This window comes from Nilaparvata lugens, chromosome 1 (genome assembly GCF_014356525.2).
Source record: "Nilaparvata lugens isolate BPH chromosome 1, ASM1435652v1, whole genome shotgun sequence".
Classification (NCBI taxonomy): Eukaryota; Metazoa; Arthropoda; class Insecta; order Hemiptera; family Delphacidae; genus Nilaparvata; species Nilaparvata lugens.
Genome location: NC_052504.1, coordinates 63,889,774 through 63,909,891, shown reverse-complemented (window position 1 = coordinate 63,909,891; position 20,118 = coordinate 63,889,774). Strand labels below are relative to the sequence as shown.

At 34.8% G+C, this 20,118-nt stretch overlaps 1 protein-coding gene and 1 long non-coding RNA gene across 2 annotated transcripts in view; both read right to left on the bottom strand.

Annotated features, from left to right (window-relative positions):
* Positions 1–6,145, bottom strand: part of LOC120353889 — a 37,183-nt gene extending 31,038 nt beyond the window's left edge. Inside the window, exons 1-2 of the long non-coding RNA XR_005572675.1 lie at positions 4,820–6,145; positions 4,352–4,407 (exon numbers count right to left, since the gene is read on the bottom strand). This is a non-coding gene — a long non-coding RNA (uncharacterized LOC120353889). The remainder of the gene's footprint in view (positions 1–4,351; positions 4,408–4,819) is intronic.
* LOC111055337 (terminal nucleotidyltransferase 5C) overlaps positions 1–20,118 on the bottom strand; it is a 93,121-nt gene that overhangs the window by 52,925 nt on the left and 20,078 nt on the right. The window lies entirely within an intron of this gene.

Genomic DNA, 20,118 nt, shown 5'->3' with positions numbered 1-20,118 from the left:
TACTTACAAATCAATATGGCGAATCGATTCTTTGAACAGTTGGTGCTAAGTTCAACAACCAGTCGCGAGTCGCGTTGTGTGACCACATGCATGGATCGCTACTAAAAATAAACAAGATGGATTTGGCTGGGGCGAAGGCAGAGGACTGAATTTTTCGCAGAGGTGAGATGAAATGGAGATCGCTAGTAAGCTGTATAAATCTTGTTAGCGCTTGCTTAGTCAGCCACAATTATCTGGCATTAGCCCCACATTCTAACGACCTTGTCAATGATTTAGGACTCTACAAAATAGTAAATTGTTTAATAGAATTTCAAGTTTTTATTTGATGAAACTATGTGCATTAGTGTTATGCAACAACCGTTTCACATTCTAATTTTATTTGTTCTTCTTAATAACATTGTGTCATTGGAACACATGAGTCAGGACGAAATTTGCCTCGAAACAAGGACTTAACAATTTTCTCGATTTGCCAAAAACGATCATTCACGATTCTCTGCAAATATGAACTACGCATCACATAAAACGTCAATCTTTGTTATTTTGACCATTTGTTTTCTATTTTGAACACACAATCAAACATATCTGTCTCTTCTAAATCTACATCCTCGTGAAATTCAACCAGTATTCCGAATTATAAGCACAGTGTAAGATTGAAATATCACAATCACAATCTTAGATATTTTATTAATTGTATTCAAGAATCACTTCGAAGATATGAATTCCAAATAATTATAGTATTTTCACCATGAGAATGTAGATGCTAAACAAAATGACATGAATCAATTCAAGCCGACTTAGCCTAGTGCTCTGGAGCGTTGCAACTCTAGTTTAATACGACGATGCTTGTTGCTTGTTGCGTCGACGTCTGTTAATTGCTTCACCTGATTCTGGGTTCCTATTAAACGGAGAATTAGATAACAAATACAAAACCCTAATGAAATTATTTTAAAGAGCAGAACTCTGTCCATCAATATTAGTGTCAGAGGGGTTCAAACAGGTAAAATAGTGAGCCTATAGAAATCAGGAGATTCATCTATGGTCTATGCAGAACTTTTAGACATGATGCTCAATTCAATTCAAATCAAATTATTCCACAGAATGTTATATGAAAAACTGAGACACTGAAAAACTGATTACATTTGTGAATAAGGTATATAAGGAAAATTCACTGAACAAATAATTATCAATGCTTGGAAATAAATAATCACTATTTTTGCAATTCACTTTCAAACATAAACATTTCAACATGGACCAATACTGGGAGCAAGCTTGCTTTTTTACAGCAAAATATTATTTAATTTGGATTGATAGAACAATGAATAAATGAACAAAAGGTTACATTTGATCCCCAAGCAAGTCAGTCTTTAGTAACCCAGCTCGGTGAATGAACGGTGTGAGAAGACGAGAGTGTGGACAGTCTAATGATATTCATTAATTACATGAACGGCTGCCAGTCTCTACACGTCAACCAACATTAAATTTATCGATTAATACGTCGCAAGTGATTGATGATACCGCCACCGCCGCCTTTAGCATTAGGCCTAAGCACTGAAAGTGAAACCTGCTACTTGAACAATATTGATAATAGAAGACGTGTATTCACTTTTATCTCCACTTGTGTTATTTTTTATCGTGAATCTTTCAATTTTCCTGAATAACTCATTCCTACTTATCAATGAAAATGTTGTGTGATATCTATTATAACTGGTGTTGAGACGTGAATGAAAATAAAAAATATAAAGAATTTCACAGCATTCCAACAGTATACAATGTTGAATAAGAGTACTGTAGTCGCAAATAAAAAATTTTGTGAATAAAGAAAGTTCGATTTTATGCGCAATGACTGACTACTAGCAGAGAATATCTATACAGCTATAATACGTTGTTTATTCTATGCTACTAGCTATTGAATGATTATGATCATTGTTCATTTCTGCAAATACAGGAAGAGCATTTCCTTGTCATCCAACAGGTATTAATAGGTGATATAGCTCTCTATAATCATATACGCTACACATGCACTATAGTGAGGTACACGTTATAATGACAGTATTTGATTAACATTGGTGTTGCTATCCTTGTCTATCATTCGACAAAGCAGGTAGCACTATCCTTTTCTAGCCAAATCTGTTCTTGACAGTGTAGAAATATAATTAATTGAGGCAGAGAATCGGCAACGCTGTTCTTTTATCTTTATCCATTGTCATTATAACATGGACCTCACTATAGAGTTTCCATGTTTGCACACCTTTCAATTAACTAGAGGGTTTCATAATATGAAACATATTATGCTTTAAAAAGAACAGTTGAACGAATATTATTTTCAAATTTGTTAAAAAAGTACGATTATCTGATTTAGAAAGAATTATCTCATTCACTATAAACAACAAGGTCACTGAAAACAATTTTAAATAGATATCGTTATAGAATTATTATTACAGCGTCATAATTACGTCATCATTACGTACATTCTATATCAAATTGATGAATGTAATCAATATTTCAATTTCCTATTCATCATGAACTCATTTTTATGACTTTTCTTGATGGAATTACCTGTCTGCAGATATTTTACTTGTCAAATACATTCATCCATCAAACAAAATCCAACTATTGAACAAGCTTGACTTTTCAAAATGGTTTTAATCCAAGTGTGATAGACGGCTACAAGAACAGGTTTGCTGTATCAATCTAATCAAATTGTAATGGCTCATAATAAAAAATAGCTGTAGCCCACGCTCCGTGAAAATATAATTATTGCGATATCAAGGACATCTTTATTTGGATCGTGGATAGTCCAACTAGCCAATAAACAATGATCGATGAATCAAGAAATGCTTCCTGGGTTACTAAAACGATCAGCTGCTTATTAATATAGGTCTACTTGGAAAAAATCAAGGCTGTATTTTTCAAATATCAATAGGCTTTGTAGCATGAAGTCTTTTGAATGTGAGTTACACTGGCTGTTAGAATTTGAAAATTATTACTCACTAGTAGGTTTTCAATTCATAATGACAAAATTACTGGGTACACCACTAAGCTATAATTCAATCTTCCTGCATTAGATAGCTAGTTGCGTTCTGTATTTTCACATATAGGCTATACAATTACTGAGAATTTGATCTTTAAGTTGGTTCTGAGCTCAGTCTATTTAGACCTAAACATATATTACTGCTCTGATCGAAACCGCTCGGTTGACTGAAGACAATGTGTACACTCTCATGCCTGCTCTAGTATATCGAGCCGCCCGACAACCGAGCGGTTGTAGTCTGAGACTACAACCGCCGCGATTCGCAGGCGACTACTAAGAGCCTGTTCACATGACAGCGATTTACGTTCGGTTGTCGCGCGGTGTACGGCACCATGTGTTTCCCTATACCTGGCAATCGCTCGGTTTGTCAACCGCGCGACAACCGAACGTAAATCGCTGTCATGTGAACAGGCTCTAAGGCATTGGAAACATGAATTTGGAAGTACTGTATTATTACTCTATTGTTAGCGAATCATGGACTTCGGAATATTTCAGAATTAAAATAGAAAATTGATTTTTTTTATTGAGATAGAATGATGCAGAAAACTTTTAAAAAATCAAAAACTAACAGTTTTATAAGGCTACTTGAAAAATCTGATTAAATGCTTTAAAAACACAAAGATAAATTAATGAAATGAAATTCTCGAAACTCTTAGCTCCATCCTGCAGTTCAGTTGTTCTTGGAATAAATAAATTGTATTTTGATTGCATTCTTATCGTTGAATATACTTCTCAGAGCAATAACATGTAATTTATGTAGGAGTGGCTGAAGTATCCACGAACCCAAACCAAGTAGCTGCCTGATTGGTCAATGAGTTGATTACCAATAGGAAGCAAGGAGCTTGAGAAAGTCATTGTCCAATGAGCTTGTTCGTTAAATTAGGGATGGCTTACATCAGTGTACAGCCTACCACTTAACTACTGACCACTATCATATATTTTTTGGTGTATTGAGTTAGTTATGCCTTTCTCCGCTAGAATAATTTTTCTATATAATTATTGAATTCAACAAATCAGAATATTCTCAAAAAAAGCATTACAATAATTTGTGATGTTGCATCGTGATATGTTGTTCAAGCAATAATTAACATAATAGCCCTGCTATAGATTTGAAAAATATGTTTCAGGAGAGTAACTCCAAGTACAGTGAGTGCGGATAAAATATCGGGTAGGGTCTAGGGGCATCAAATTGCTGAATTCGGCTCCAATAAGAATTTAAATATGTTAATATATGATGTAATTGGCGAAAAACAGAATACTAACAAGTCCATAGATAATAGAATAATTGATCCACCAATAATAAATAAGAGAAAAACTTACCATGGACTGATTTGCACATTTGAACTAATCTAGAGTAGAGAGTGATGTTCACCGACCTGCAAAATAAAAATATCAGTCTTAATAAGTTTAAATTATTTACAAGAATAACAGAATGTTCAACGATTTTTATCAAGAAACTTGAAGTAGTGTCGTCTCTAAATATCATACTGAATCGAATCACTCTACAGTCCTGTCTTATAATTTGTACCACAAGTAAGAGAACATGAACTACTATCAAGGATCTCATGAGGCTCAGATCTATTAAATTGAAATATATACAGAAGCTTTACTTTGTGGTAGTTTTCTCAACACAAACCCTTAAAACACACATTTACACTTTCACTCTCTATTACTTCAAAAACAACACAATTATTTCCTTCAAAAAATATTTAATACTTCAGTATACAATCGATATAGTATTCTACAGCAATTACTGGAAAAACGCCGGTGAAGTAATATGATACGCACATTATTCCAACGCCAATTCCAAACACAGTTCCAATTTTCTCACATTGTATAAAAAATCGTACATCTCACTAATTTACAAGAATGTTTACCCTGAATAAAGGGTGCTCCTAATCAAACTGTGCTCGACTACAAAATGTAGCCACTTTCAACAGGTATCATAAATAAATTTCCCATTTAGTTCCTAGCCGGGAAAACTTATCAGAGCCGCACTAATGGCATTAATAAGGAAATCGATTTTCGTGTCCCATTTATTGTAGACAACGCATGAAACGTGCGGTACTCGTTGTGGAAGGTAATGAAGACGCCGACACTGACTGACGCCAAGTGGTGCCACAGGGGTACGGGTTGGGAGGGGTGAAGGGTCAGCTGAATGTCTGAGTGGTGAGCAATAGAAGCATCAGTCCATTATTGGCCAGAGAGCGATGCCCAGAATAAACCAACGTCGGGACGCCGCGGGTCGCCTTTAAACACCCCCCTCCGTTTCTGGCCTCCCACCGTCCCTCTTGGTGACGTCACTGCCAGTCAGACATGAGGGCAATGACGAGCTGTCGCTTTCGACGCCATGCCGATCACGTCGCTGTGCTTGGTGAATAGAAGATGCAGCCCAGAAAGCAAGAGTGACTGTTGACAAATTATCAGGATCAGGACCGATCTTGATGCTCATAAGAGGCGTAGGCGCGAATCCAATTTACAAGCACTTCCATCCCATCAAACATTAATTTAAAAGAATGGGGGAGGATGTTAATCTTCAGAGAACTTTCAATTTACAATATTTCCATAAATGGATAAGGAAAATGTTGCTTAGGATTATAGAAGGGATAAGAAAAATGTAGCACTTCTTAAACTTATTCAACTCTAGAATGATTAGTTTTGTCGGAAAGAAGGTCTTCAACTCCTTGCAGAACTTGATGAATTTTATCAATGAATCTGATATTGAGACAATTTTTTTATTATAAATCTCATATCAACTGAATGATGTAAGCTTTCTGTCCTTCACTTTCATGTACTCTACCGTCTTTTTCAGAACAAACGTCGATTTTTCTCCGTTTAAGAATCGGAGAAATAAGACTACTTTTTTCTTCATTTTCATGATCTACCCTATTTCATCCAATTTCTTACACAAAATGTGTTCCGGAAGTGTGTGTATTGTAAGTGTGTGTGTGTAAGTATCAATTCTCATGATTTAGCTTCATGAGACAATATTTTCATTGATAGAATAGCAATTATGTATGCAGATGAAGAGACGTATTCATTTCAACAACATTGTGAAAAAATCCAGGAACCTCAAAAATGGAAACTCCTTTATGATAAGTGTATTTGATGATATATTTTGTCACCTTTCGACAAACTAGAACAATGAATTAGATGCGCTGCTATTGTTGGGCGGGGGTCGGGGGTTTTGACTGCGACGCCAGATCAACGTCCTATTGATCTCCAGCTCCAGCTGCTATGTTGCAACTGCACTCTGTCTCCTTCTCTGCCCTTGCCGCGGCTACGACCCACATCCTAACCATTTACATTAACATAACATGTAAGTGGTGTGTGTTCGTCGAACAAACATGTACTACTGGGTGTCAAGAAAAAGTACAACAGGGTGGGGGGTACTACAGGAAACAGTAAGAGGTACCTACATTGAAAACCAATGGTTCTGATAGTACAAAGTTGATTCCAGTCACTCAAATATCATAACTGTATGATAATATGATTCCGGTTCTTTTGATACCAACGCAATATGATATCAATTTTTTAATTTTAGTAATTCCCAGACTCCCAGGCTCCAGGCTTGTGGGTGGGTAATGGGACAGATGATGATGCTGATGATGATGAAAGATGAGATAGGTCCTCTCCTAGCCACAGCCTGCAGCCTGGTGGTTCGAACCACCAGGAAACGTTTTGTAAACTGATAAAAGATATTCAGAGGATTCGGTTCTCCAAGTGGTCACCCTTACAACCGGAGTAGCTGGCGCATGGATCTTAGCTTAGCAGCTCGACCACAGACCTAATCGCTTCCAAATTTAATTCAACTGTGGTTCAATGAAGTTCAACTTTCTGTTGAGTTTTTAAGAAATAATGTTGAGAAATTGTTTTTTTTTCAAATACGTAAGATAGGAACAGATTAACGAATAAAATCAGACAGACATTATTCATTATTTTTATGAAACAAAAATTATCCAGATCAAAATTGGAGACGTTCAGTAATGGATCAGCACTTGGAATCAATTGAATCAATTAGGAATGGAAGCTCAGAATATCAGATACTCTACTCAACCACTCTACACAGCTCGCTATCACCATTGATTAATTGGCCAATAATCGATCGATATCTTGAACATTCCAGGAATATGAAGATATCTTCAAGTACTATATGAAATTAAATATTGAATTGGAAATTTTCTGAAATTAGTCAAGAGAAAACTGTCAGGGTGTCGGACCTTTATCAACCGTATGCACTGTGAATGAGTTTTTCTGGTGAAATGGTTTCAAGGATGACAAGATAACAAAATTCTGATTCATAAAAATTGATTGATTATGGATTTTCAGTATTAGTTACCCAGTAAAGTGCTAGATGTTGGACAAGATACGTAACCTTGGCCGGTATTGGCGTTAATGAGAGTGAATCTTCAGCAATGAAGTTTGTGAATGACGCTGTTTGAAATTGTAGTTGACGTGTAGTTATTATGTTTACCTTTGAATGACGTATTCATGTTATCATAGGTTGTCATTTCGAGTGAATCCTATTCATTACGGTTGACAATGAGTGGCGAGTTCTATGAGAGCAATTATTTTATGTTCCGCAATTTCAGCAAATGCTACCAATTCGGCCATCTTCTGATTAGAATGAAATAGGTTGATATGTCCTGTCTGTATCAAGTTTATTTATTTTTTGAATTGATTGATGATATTAAATACATCAGAAATAATTTTTCAGATAATTATTATATAATCAGATAATACAGTAGAAAACTAATTTACTGTAGACCTAATATAGATGTTGTATAAATACAATAGGCTTGCGCAATTCTTTAAAATAAAAGGTGAATTGAAATTAACATTTAATGCGCACGTCGATCATTTGTTGATGTTACATTTACGTTTTATGATTTTCTATTGAAAAAAATCACCCATGTCATGCAAGTGGGAGGTAATATTTATTGCTCAATTCATTAGATTGAGCTCTTTAAGAGTGATATTGGCTAGTACTAATTTGAAATAGAATGAGTTCATAGAGAATAGATAAAATGGCAATGGTGTTTTGTATTTTTCATTACAGAGTTCTATTAACAGAGAATTAACATTTCAAATTACTAAGGAGCATCTAGTGCCTTGGAATGAAACATTCTCAAAATAAGGTTAGCCTAATCACAGATCAACATCATAAAATGTCACATTGGCTTCCATATATATTTCGAATAAACATAAAAAATGTTCAGTGCACTAGGAAAAACTTGACCCACACAACTGTAAGTACAATGATGTACACTGAATCAATGATAAAGATGAGGTGAAGCATCCTCAGCTTCTTTGGCAACAAACAAGGAAAGTGATACCGGATAGGCAACCTTCAATAGGGTGAAGTTTTAAAATAAGAAAAGCTATTTATCCAGAGGGTATGTCACGTTTATCAACAGCTTATTCAGTCAAGGTGGAAGGTGCTGCTGTTTTTAAGGCCTGCTGTCAAGTTCACACTGAGAGACCTTGCCCTCAAAATATTCCTCCAAGATATTATATCCTCATTCTACCTTACCTCTCTTTTATCAACGCACTTCCGTCCTTTGATGTTTGTGAGGTGAAGAACAGCTCGGATTATTTTGCCGGAATTGTATATAAAAACAAAATGGTAACTTTAAAAATAGCGACCGCCACGCCTTCTACTGAACTAGTTTTTGACCTTTTCCTTCTTCCGTTTAATCATATATTCTATATCATACACTGGAATTGTGGTTCAAGCATAATATAAAAAATGTCTATAAATTTAGAAACCATTCTACAGTCATTTTTGGAGATGTTTCTCGTCGATTATGAGAGCAATCTGTCGAATTGAAAATTTTTATATGAATGGCAGATAATATTAAAATTCTTTACTTGCCCAGTTATAGAATTCAGAATTATTTCGTCTCAAAACAAATTTGAGCTTTAATCACACTAAGAGATATATATGATACAAATAAAAATAACCTCAACAATTATGAAAAGAGAGAAAACACACTGAACAATGTGGAGAGAAGAAATAAGACTTGGTACCGCAACAAAAAAGGGGTACTGACTGCCAGCTTATTAAATTTAAATTGTAGTTCCAAATTGTGATGACATTTGTAGATTGGCATTCAAGATCGTGAGTCTATCTCTATTCATCACTTCAGTCTCCATTAGAATAGGTAGAAAAGAAATTAAATTCAATTCACTTGAATAATTTTTTTGCTTGTTTGGACATTTAATTATAGGATAATATGATATGAATGTTGCAATTTTGTTGAGGAACGATTTTTATCAAAAGAATAGGAAATTTTAATTCTTCCAACATAAAGAAAAGTTTCGAAATATTATAAACTGAAGTTTCTCTGTTTACGAATGGTATGATTGGAGACTGCAAGTTCATGTTAACAGTATCAATATTATCTATTAAAATCTAACAATATAATTACGATAGAAATTTTACTCAGTTCCCCTACTCATCAAAGTTTAATTCCAGTAAAGTCTTGAATGCTAACCAACATAATATTGAGCTGCTCATGTGTTTTAACCTGTACTTGCATGATAACACTTACTTTTTGTTTTTTTTAAGCTATATGGTTTATGGTATCACAAAAGTGGAGATATCTTTACGTTTGAATTCAAAAGATGCATCAGATATCGTAGGTTGATTTGTAACAGAAGAACTTGAAATAGGGCAATGGATGCCATTGAGCTACTTTCACAGATCGCGATGGGGTGAAGTAATTTAGGATTTCATAATTTCAACAGTATATTAGATGTACTATCAGCTAGCCTTTCGATAGATGAAAGATTTCTTGGAAAGTCGAGATTCATGGGTTGAATCGATAGTTGAGAGAATGTACATTTTAATAATTCTTAACGAACCTATTAATCGTTAGGGAATAATATAGAAATAATTCAATTGTTAGATGAACTCTGAACTATAATATTATCAGATGGGAGGTAGGGCCTATATGTGAGAGGTCGGCGACTTTCCCAGCTCTCAACATCTGAACAACCTTCGATGAGAATCGGCCAAATCGTGAGGAGCCAGTTGGCAAATTGGTTGACCTTGAACTTCAACTATTCGAATATGCTGGATTAGCTACTAAAAATACACCAGAATGGGCACCAGCATACCTTTCTACTTGGCATCATTATTCATTCTCCTCTCAATTATAAGCTTCATTTGAATAGACCGCTGCATTCTAATTGCAAAGAAAAACATCAGGCGCCAGCCGTAATAAGTAAATTTGATGGACAACGTCAATATTGAAACTAAAAATGCAACCAACATAATTGCTATCCACTCATTCAAAAAATAGACCATATAAAAATTTGTAAAAGATAAATCTTTCTAGCGAATAATCGCAGCCGATTTTCCTGCCTAGATAAATGACTGATATCGATCAGTTCTGTAAAAATTACGAATTTTGCATGTTCTTTAAAAAAAAAGAGTTATTTTGGGATCTTTATGTACTGTATATCGAGAGTGGCAGTAAGCCATCAGTGAGAACATATAAGTGTATGGAACATATAACCTTCTTTCTGGACTATTTATAGTGTATAAATCAAAATTCGGGAAAGAAACAGTTTTGGGCTGTGCCTGTTAGTACTTCCCCAATCATTTTAAAGAATTGTGTTCGGTTTATCAAAAGTCAATAAATAAATAAATAACGAGCGAAGCTCGATGCACCGATATTAAATAGAGTAGGTGATATACAAAAACTTTGTCTAAGCCCTTTGTTTATGCCAATGGCATCAGTCAACTGTCAAACCCCCCTTCACTTGCAGACGAATTGTAGTATCCACGTAGAAGCTCTGTAGAGATTGAATGATATGTTTGGGATGATGAACCTCTTATCAGAATAATTCTCAGCCGTCAAGTTTGAATCAATCAAAAGAAATCCAAACGACTGGAAACGGGAGCTAGGAGCTCCGAAGTGGTGATTCTTCAATAAATCGGAATAATAACTATATTTCCTTCCAACAGGTTTCCGAGTAATTGTGTATATTGTCTCTGAAAATGAAAAATATTTTTTTGATATGACCATATAAACTTGATTCAACTCCAAAAATTGAGAGATCTTATCTCAACTTCTGCTACCTTTGAGCTCTTCTTCTCATATCATCTTCATTTTCTTCCATCATTCTTTAAACTTTTAACAATGCTTTTTCCACATAAGCTTCTTAGTATAAACAACAATGATTTTCTTCTTGAACTCATATATTTCTGCAGAGATCTTGAGCATAAGATATTATTCTAATCAACAGCAGAATACCGGTCTACGGTTCACTATGGAAGACACCTATATAGACAACAGCAGAGACCAAAACTGCTGCTTGAATATGGTAGGTTACTTTGGGCTTTCAACAGCAATATCATACTCGTAAAAATTTTCCTGCATAAGAGTCAAAATAATATTTTATAATTTGAGAATAATATAAATAATTTCCCATGTTGTCAGATCATGGAGTTAGGTTTAGTATTCCAAACAGAAATGTAACTATTGAGCAAGTTCACTTTACTTAGTGACAGCCAACTTGTCGACCTTGTTACTAACCATGTGACCCACTTTCGGACTTAATTATTGCACTTACTTTTTTAGTGCGAATTTTTAATGTATGTATATCGCGCAATTTTTGATAAGCTGAGGACGTTATGTTGTATACATTATGCTATTTGAATTTAGAAAATCTGAAGAAGTCATTGTTTGATCCTTTCAATTGGAATTTAACAAAAGATGACAAAGCTTTGATTAATGGTGTGAATGAGGAGTAGTACTGTACTGTATCTTATGGATGAGTTTTTAATAATTTGCAATCTGGCTCTTCATCATAACAGGTTCGTTTCTCACGATGAAAAAGAATTAAATTGATACTCTGGAGTTTATGACGGTGATGATAAAGTAAGTGCTGATTAAGATTTATGAGAAGCTATACAGTTACGGAGTATCTAAAAAAACTGTCAGTTTCAAGCTCTATGCTGAGTAGTAAAAGTGACTGAAGAATCAAGGGAGCATTGACAGATCTGTTATGAAATCAATTAATCAAGCAATCAATCAATTCTTGAGAAAAGCTAAATTACTAGCGCTACATGTGAAAAATACTTAATTTTATGTATTTTTTATAAATTGAAAGTTCTTAACAGAAGTTCTTCCCCACACACGGATTAATAATCTAAGTGGGGAAATATATTTTCTTGATTTGTTTTTGTTCAACTATATTGAATATTGTGGCTGGATATATTGATATCCTTGTTGGGTGATATTATTACAAGAAATAGTATATTGGATATATACTGGAGCGGTTGCTAAAATCCCTAGTTTGCAAATAAATTTGCAAAAAGTTAAGGCCGTCCGGCTCGCAAATATGCTGGGTTCAGACCACAGCTCTAGCTCAGTAGTAGACGCATGAATATTCCAAATAAATAATGAATCACCATAGGGTTCAATAACTGGTGATCAATAACTCTTACCGTTGCTTCCGTGAAGTTATTGAAGAATACCAATAAGGAAGTCAAAAAGATAGTTGGTGACTGATTATCAGTAACCATGTATTCAATCGAGAATAATGAAAATCAACTATGGTTTTTCCAGTTGATCCTTAAAACGCTCGTCATGAATACAGGTATGCACCAATTTATCCTTTCGAAATTCCTTGAAACTTACAACGCCAGTTCTTGAAGTTCTCTGGATCCTTATTTGATGTACTGTAGACTTATTAATGTAAATATCAGTAAGATTTTGCTGGCTGAATAGTGTTGCTATCATCAAAGGATGATAAGTAATAGATGCTCTGAATAATATCAATATTAATTGATTCACTAATTATATATGTTGCAGAATAATAATGCTTGGTACCAAGACAGCTCAAACTGTATATCACGAGATGAACTAGGAAATAATAAAAACTTCTAAGATCTTGTATGCTGACATAAAACATAAAATATATTCCCATAAAATAATATATATAAAATATTTCTTGATAATTACAATTTTCTTTGAATAAATAAGTTCTCTAATATTCTAATAATTATCACAGGGTTCGTTAGCATTCACAGTATTGTGAGCTGTAAAAATATATATTTTATTAATACTGATATATGGAGTCGGTTCAGAATTAGACAAATTGGAACCTTTTCAGTTTATAGATTTAATAGAACATACTTTGATCAATGAATAATAAATAATAAAGATAATAATTTAAAATCTCAGGGTATGTGTGTTCGTGCCGTGCATGGAAATAAGCTTCCTACATATATCAAATAAATTCATAAAAAGGGTTCTTATAACTTATATGATAGTGGTCGACACATTGCGAATTTCTTAAATTTGAATAAAAATTTATATAGCCCTTTGATTAATTCCCCAATTCACTGACAAAGGCCTTAGTATTAAATGAGCTCATTTAAGATAATTTGCACACTCACTATAATGATGTTCTTGAAGTTCTCGTAGAATAATTAATTATCTCCAATAATTAATTAGCCGGATCCTTTCGTCTCTGCAGGGCTCATGTATGGTCCAGATTTCTTACAGGTTTCTATCAGTATTAAAGATATATTTACGGGAATAAGTTACAGTTAAGAACTCTTTAACACACACTGAGTTCACAAATAATCAAACATTAATTACATATACTTGACATTTAAAAAAGGGATTGGCTTGATGCTTTTAAAAATTAATTGGAAAAAAGACCCTATTCTCCATGTGCTCCGCTTAGGTCGAGATCACAAGCCAGAGAGAGCAATTCTCAGAAAAATTTCATCTCTTCCTTTAACGATTTATAAGCTTTCCTCTGATTGGCTTTCTAATCTTAGTAAGACGTGATGTAATTGGTTACTTAAGATTCAGGGTTTTTCCAACTTTGTTATACAAAGATAAATAAAAGTTTAAAAATAAATAACTAAGATAATAGCCTGAGAACATTCCAATAAATAAATCTCAGTATATGAAGCTATAATGCGATATACATTTAATTTTTTATGTGAGCTTTGTGTACTCTTGGTTTTCATACTTTTTTAGATTTCAATGAATATTCAAGTAACAATAATAATCGTTGTTATCTTATTACATAAACCTTCCCTAATATATAGTATATACATTTTGTGAGTAAAAATTATAATTTAATTCATATTAGTTGATTGAGCAATCAGCTGATTTATTCGATATCGATTCAATAAATTGTCGATTGATCAAAGATCGATTGATGTATTAAATCAAAATAGAGGATTCTAACCTCAAATTGTACAAGCAATCTTTTTTTTATAATCTGCCAATAATAAACAAGCCGCTTTATAATTTTATTTTCTGCCAAAGAATTCTCATTATTGTTTAATTACAATTTTGCATGGTTCTCTTATCGCTTTAGATAATATGATTACTCTTTATCATAAATAATATTCGATTTTATTTGAGTGGTACCTTGACTAGGCTATCTATTCTTTTAATTCTATTCTTTCACAACTCTACTAGAGCTCAGTTATTTACTTCAAAGTTATTTTATGGTGTTAAGACACGACGTCATAATATGTATATGATTTTTTTGTGGAAATAAATAAATTGAATTGAGATATGAATCAGGTTCGATATCTTCTATTTCTGAAGGTTTCAATTCAAGATGGAATTTGTCATTTATTTTTTGTATGGCTTCTGTTGATGGAGAGACCCGAAGGTTATTTTATCTGAGATCTCACCGTGTAACCAATTATAGCTAATTTTTGAGGAAAATTGTATTGGACTGTTGGTGATAATTCAAACTATATGGAATATTTCAATGATCTATATATCTGCTATGTTCAGCAGTATCAATGAAGAGATGTTGATGTTGTTAAGCATTTTGGGAATACTGAGTTTGGGAACATTATAAATAGAACATGAAATTCGAATTCACTTCTTCTCTTTCAACTATCTTAGAGCATCTCTCAAAGATGGACAAATATAAAAGATCATCAAGTATATTTGATTACAGTATATAGTAAAAATCCTCCAATGCCCCTTTCTACACTTGAACGTAATCCATTATACTTACACAATCAAGCGTTGCACAATGAACAGAATGGATCCATTTTTTGTCTTTGAATTTATTATCGATTCTCTAATCATTTCCAGTTACTCGTCCGGTAATTACAGTATATCTTTATGAGCACTATTCACCCTCTTGTGAATATAAACTGTGCAATTTTCATTTCATCTTTGACAGGAGAATAGGTTGCACATTCATTTTCGAACTGATGATGCAATTTACCGTCATAGACTTGCGTCTGTAATGTTGTTTCGATGTCTAGACGTGAACTTCAGACGATGGCTGAGGCTGAGAGCTGAGGACTGAACACTGAGTTCAACTCTTCGCAGATGGCATGCAATCGATGTCATGCCGTTGTCCTCCACATCAACACTGTAATCATTTTTTATAATTATTATGCTACAGAATGTCATATTGCATGCTACACTGAAACATCAATGATTAGTTGCAGTCTGGTTATTTTTCATGCCTTGCAGCATCAGCCTTGCTAACCTTTCAGTTCCTGAAGTTGAGTTATAAAACTGGCTCTTTATTTGCAAAATTAGTCAAATTATACTTGAGAGAATTGTGAATATCTATATATGGTAACGCTGAGTATTTTATCATCAACTGTAATTCTGTATTCGATCCTTTCACATCGTCAAACTACGGAATTAACTCAAATAATTTTATGATAGTCTTATTTGTTAACTGTGCAGTATCATCTACTTGAAACAGCCATATCCAAAACTTCACCATACTTTTGAAAATAATGGATTGAAAAATACTTTGTGTATGAGAGTGAAAAGTGAAAATTTGAAGCTCGGAGTTACAGTCAAGCTCGGAATACAGTCAATAACCAGTTTTATTCTCTAATATACACAGATAAATAGCAGATTCAGTGATTACCAATGCTGCTAACAACGCAGGGAATTAAAATTGATTCTAATAGTGTTCGTTATTCTGATGATCCATCCAAGAGACAGTGATTAGTGATTGATTGGTTGATTGATCATCTCGGTAATTAGAAGTGTTGGAGCTTCATCAATAGCTTGCTAAACTGGAATGGGAGACAGGATCCTGATTTTCATTTCCGGTTTGATCAAGACTTGCTGAACAACCACTACCTACCTCAACAAAAAATACACTTATACATACACTCTTATTCTAAAAATATTCTTATTCGCGAATGTCGATTTCTACCTAAGTTCAGCGAACTTTAGGCTACATATTTCATTGATGAAGTAAGTGATTTTGCCGCGACATGAGGTCAGTGAAGTGGCTGATTTTATAACAGATTATAAGGTTCTATTCTTCCTTAGAGCATTTCCACTCCAGGTGAAACGTTTCAATGTAGTGTTCATGAGTTTAATGATTTCAACTTACAGGATTGCAAACATGGAACTAGAGAAATTTCCAGATTTCATTTTCTCGGCCTAGTAACTCTACACATACACACATTGTCACTAGAAACCTTCTTCCTCTTTGACCTCAATAGATATGTGTTGAAGGATAATTTTTTGCTAACGTAATGCTCCGTTGCGAATGATTCCAAAGCGAGATCAAAGATCAACTACTTAATTCTAAATCCTTCATAAACGATGAGCCAAATACAGTCACAGAGGATCCCAATGGAACAACTTTTTATGTAGGTACTCAAGATTCCAATGAGCTCTGTGATGATATTCTAATGATTTTAAGATGATAGCTTATGCGATACTATAGTGAAGTTTGACATGTAATCGAAGTAACAGAATATATGTTTTTCTGGATATCGAATTTCTATACCTACTTGTCGGAGCGACAAAAAGTTCAAGTTCACATTTCAGAGGCACTGACAGCAAGAATTACAGTTGATTGGTAACAATTAACTCCATGGGTTAAAGACAGGTTGTGGGTGATAAATTAATAACATGAAAATTACCTATAACCAACGACGGACAACTGCAACGATCAAGGTTCCAAGTTGTTTCCCTTCAAAAATAATTTTAGCTTGGAACTCAAGCAAGTGTTACATACTAGCACACCACAATCGCAATGGGTTTGGTAGGGCGCCGAAGTGTGTGGGAGAAGGTTGTTAGCTCCAAGGTTGTAATAAGATTAGTGCAGCATAACCGAACTATGCTTAAATAATAAGTGCTATTCGAAATTATTGTTGAACAGGCAAATGTGACCTCATTCCTCGACGTCCTTAGACAAGTCAGATTTCGTACGTGTCAGAATTCCTCCACGACGCTGGCTATTTCAAACTTATCATGGCATTTGCCGATATACAATGTTCGGAAACGCAAGGTGAAGGAATTGTTTATTCATTGTGAAAGCAATAATTACCATTTCTAACAAATCAATAATTTGGTTGAAATAACAAGGATGATCAGACAATTCAATCATGACAAAATAATATTTAGCAATAGAATATATAACTTTTTTATTAGTAGATTCAAGAAAAGTGATGGGTTTATCTTCTGTGGTGTGTTATCCCAAACGTCCCGGGCTCGTTCTCTCTGTCAAAGGCGATGAAACTACTCAAGTTCAGCCTGAAAACACTGATACCAGACCAGACCTGATCCAAGCAGATCTCACTATATATATTCTCACTTATATCATTGTTATTCATTTCTTGTAATGCAAAAGCATGACGATACAAGTGCCTTTATTATATACCTCATTCTTTCAAATTTCTTTTGTGATAGTTTATGGTTGAGAAAAATACATAGAAATTGTTTCACCATATTTCCTGACTAATAAACAGTACCTTTATGCACAATGAATACACAAATTGTCTTTATGGACAATTTTCTTTGAAATGAACCATATTATATGGGATGTTATAAAAATTATATCGTGGATATTGTAGGTAATGTTAGACCTAAAAGAAAATTCCTAAATGTAATGAATTATACCTGATTTTTTCTATTCACATTGAGTAATGATATTTTTCAGCTATAGCCACAAGATCAGGCTGGAATTCATAGCCCAGCATACCTGTGACCTGTAATCCACGCTTTATTTCTTCTATTTATTTGTTTTAAACTAAAAAGATCCGGGGTGAATTGTCCGAATTATAAAAAACAAATTCAATCAATTTTATTAAGTCTAACACGATGGTCCAGTGAGAGTTATCGCCTTTGTTGAGAGGAAGCCGAGCATGGAACTATGTTTAAGTATAGCTCACTATCCAAGAGCTTTATTAATAAAAAAGGAGAATGAATATGTAATATCAAAGTATATTAATAAATTAAGATAACTCAAGATTCTTATTGTTACCATGCAACTAGTAGTCAACATCCTTTTTTTATCCTTTGGTTGAGCTTGTAGGCTATAATATTAGGTAATAACGAGTGGTGAATTGGTGAATAGGATAGAAATATTTTTGAGCCACGCCTTAACTGAAAAATCCAACTTGAATAAGTGGAGCGCATGTTGCATCGACCTTGAACGTTGTTATTTTTCCAACGCAAGTATAGCAGCGACGGCGTCCGGTGCTGCGTAATAATTAATACGCGATCGGCCGCCGCCGCGGATAATAATAGCTGGCGATTAGTTCCGTTTGCGGTGGACAAAGCAGCAGAACCCGGCTGCGAAATTTATTGAAAATCGTTTGTGTGTGCGATACAGGATAGGACAGGTGCAGCCTTGAGGAATTCCCTGGTGGAGAGAACAGCAGTACTACTACATACATTTACAGTATGGTTAACCCTTAGGATAAGATAGGAGAGCAGAGGTCCGGGCATAGTACCGTGCACCGCCCACCCGGTATCCCCTTTCAGAGAGAGTACCCCCTCTAAAGACTGATAGCTCTACTGGAAGCAACAACGTCCTTGCCGACGGCCGCTGGGCCACACTGCCCACGACACGACGATTCGCGAGTTTGCCAGTTTGAGAATGAAAAGAATAACGCAAACGACTGATTAAGGTGAATGCTGTTGAAGGTGTGGCTAACCCTCACCCTAACCCAGCATCGACCACAAGAAAGTCCTATTGCACACACTTTCAGCCAATATATGCAATAGGCTTTTGGCAAAGGAAATGTTCAAGAAAAACCTGTTCGACTCTGATAAGACATTTTCATCCAGCAGAATTGTGTGAGAGCAGAGAATGCATTCAAGTAGGGAAAATAATGTTGTAGAGGTGGCTTCGCATGACAATTTATTGAGTGGAGAATGAAATATGATTCTCTTCCATAATCACAGTATTGGGTTTGTGGATGCTTTAACATTAAGCCGAAAAAACGGCTTATTCGGGAAGAGATGCGCTCAATGCAAAGAGGTGGAGGCGATTGTGTTTTAATTGTTCTCATAGATTTGTGAGACTTTTGGATTTTGACCTAAGGGTCCCTTTTACTAGTTTTCCATAAGGAACGGACTCACCGGTTTTAGTTTAAGTATCGTCCCCAGACAGCAATCCTCAGTCGGTAGAGCATTAGGTGGTAGTCTTCCGTCCGCCAGCCTTCTTTCACACGCGTATTCACTAAAAAACTAAATCACTTCGATTCTCCGCACACCTTCACGTTTGCAAGTCCCGAGGAGTCTAGGAGAAGAGTGACGAAAACACAGGCGGAGTTCCTTCTCAGTTGCCGGGAGAGAGTCCCGTTACTCTAGCAGATAACGCCGATATTTCCCCAAAGTTATGGAGGTGGGGGTAAACACCCTCAATTGTAAAAGAGGAATAGATAATGAACATGGAGGTAGAGATAATTTGAGGAACATCTTTCCGAGAGAGGGTAAATAATAATAATTAAAAATATAACTTGACAAACATTTATAATATCACAGTATTGGAATGAATTTTTATTATAATTAAAGCTGTATGAACCGAAGAAATAGCAGGCTGGCATCTTATCTAATCGATATTGCTGCTCGCTACTATCAATTTCAGCTATGCCAGCCCGCTTATGAAATGTGATGTCACATAAAAGCCCCAAATTTGCAAGAGGTTGAGTCTCAAGGTCTTGCCAATTTCTCACCCATACAGCACATTTCAGCCCTCACATCGGGTCAACTGCAGCAAGACTAGCCAAGCATCTCTAGCACTACACTGTTATATTTTAAGATTATGGTAGTACCCAATGGGAAACAATCAACCATCAGTACAAAATT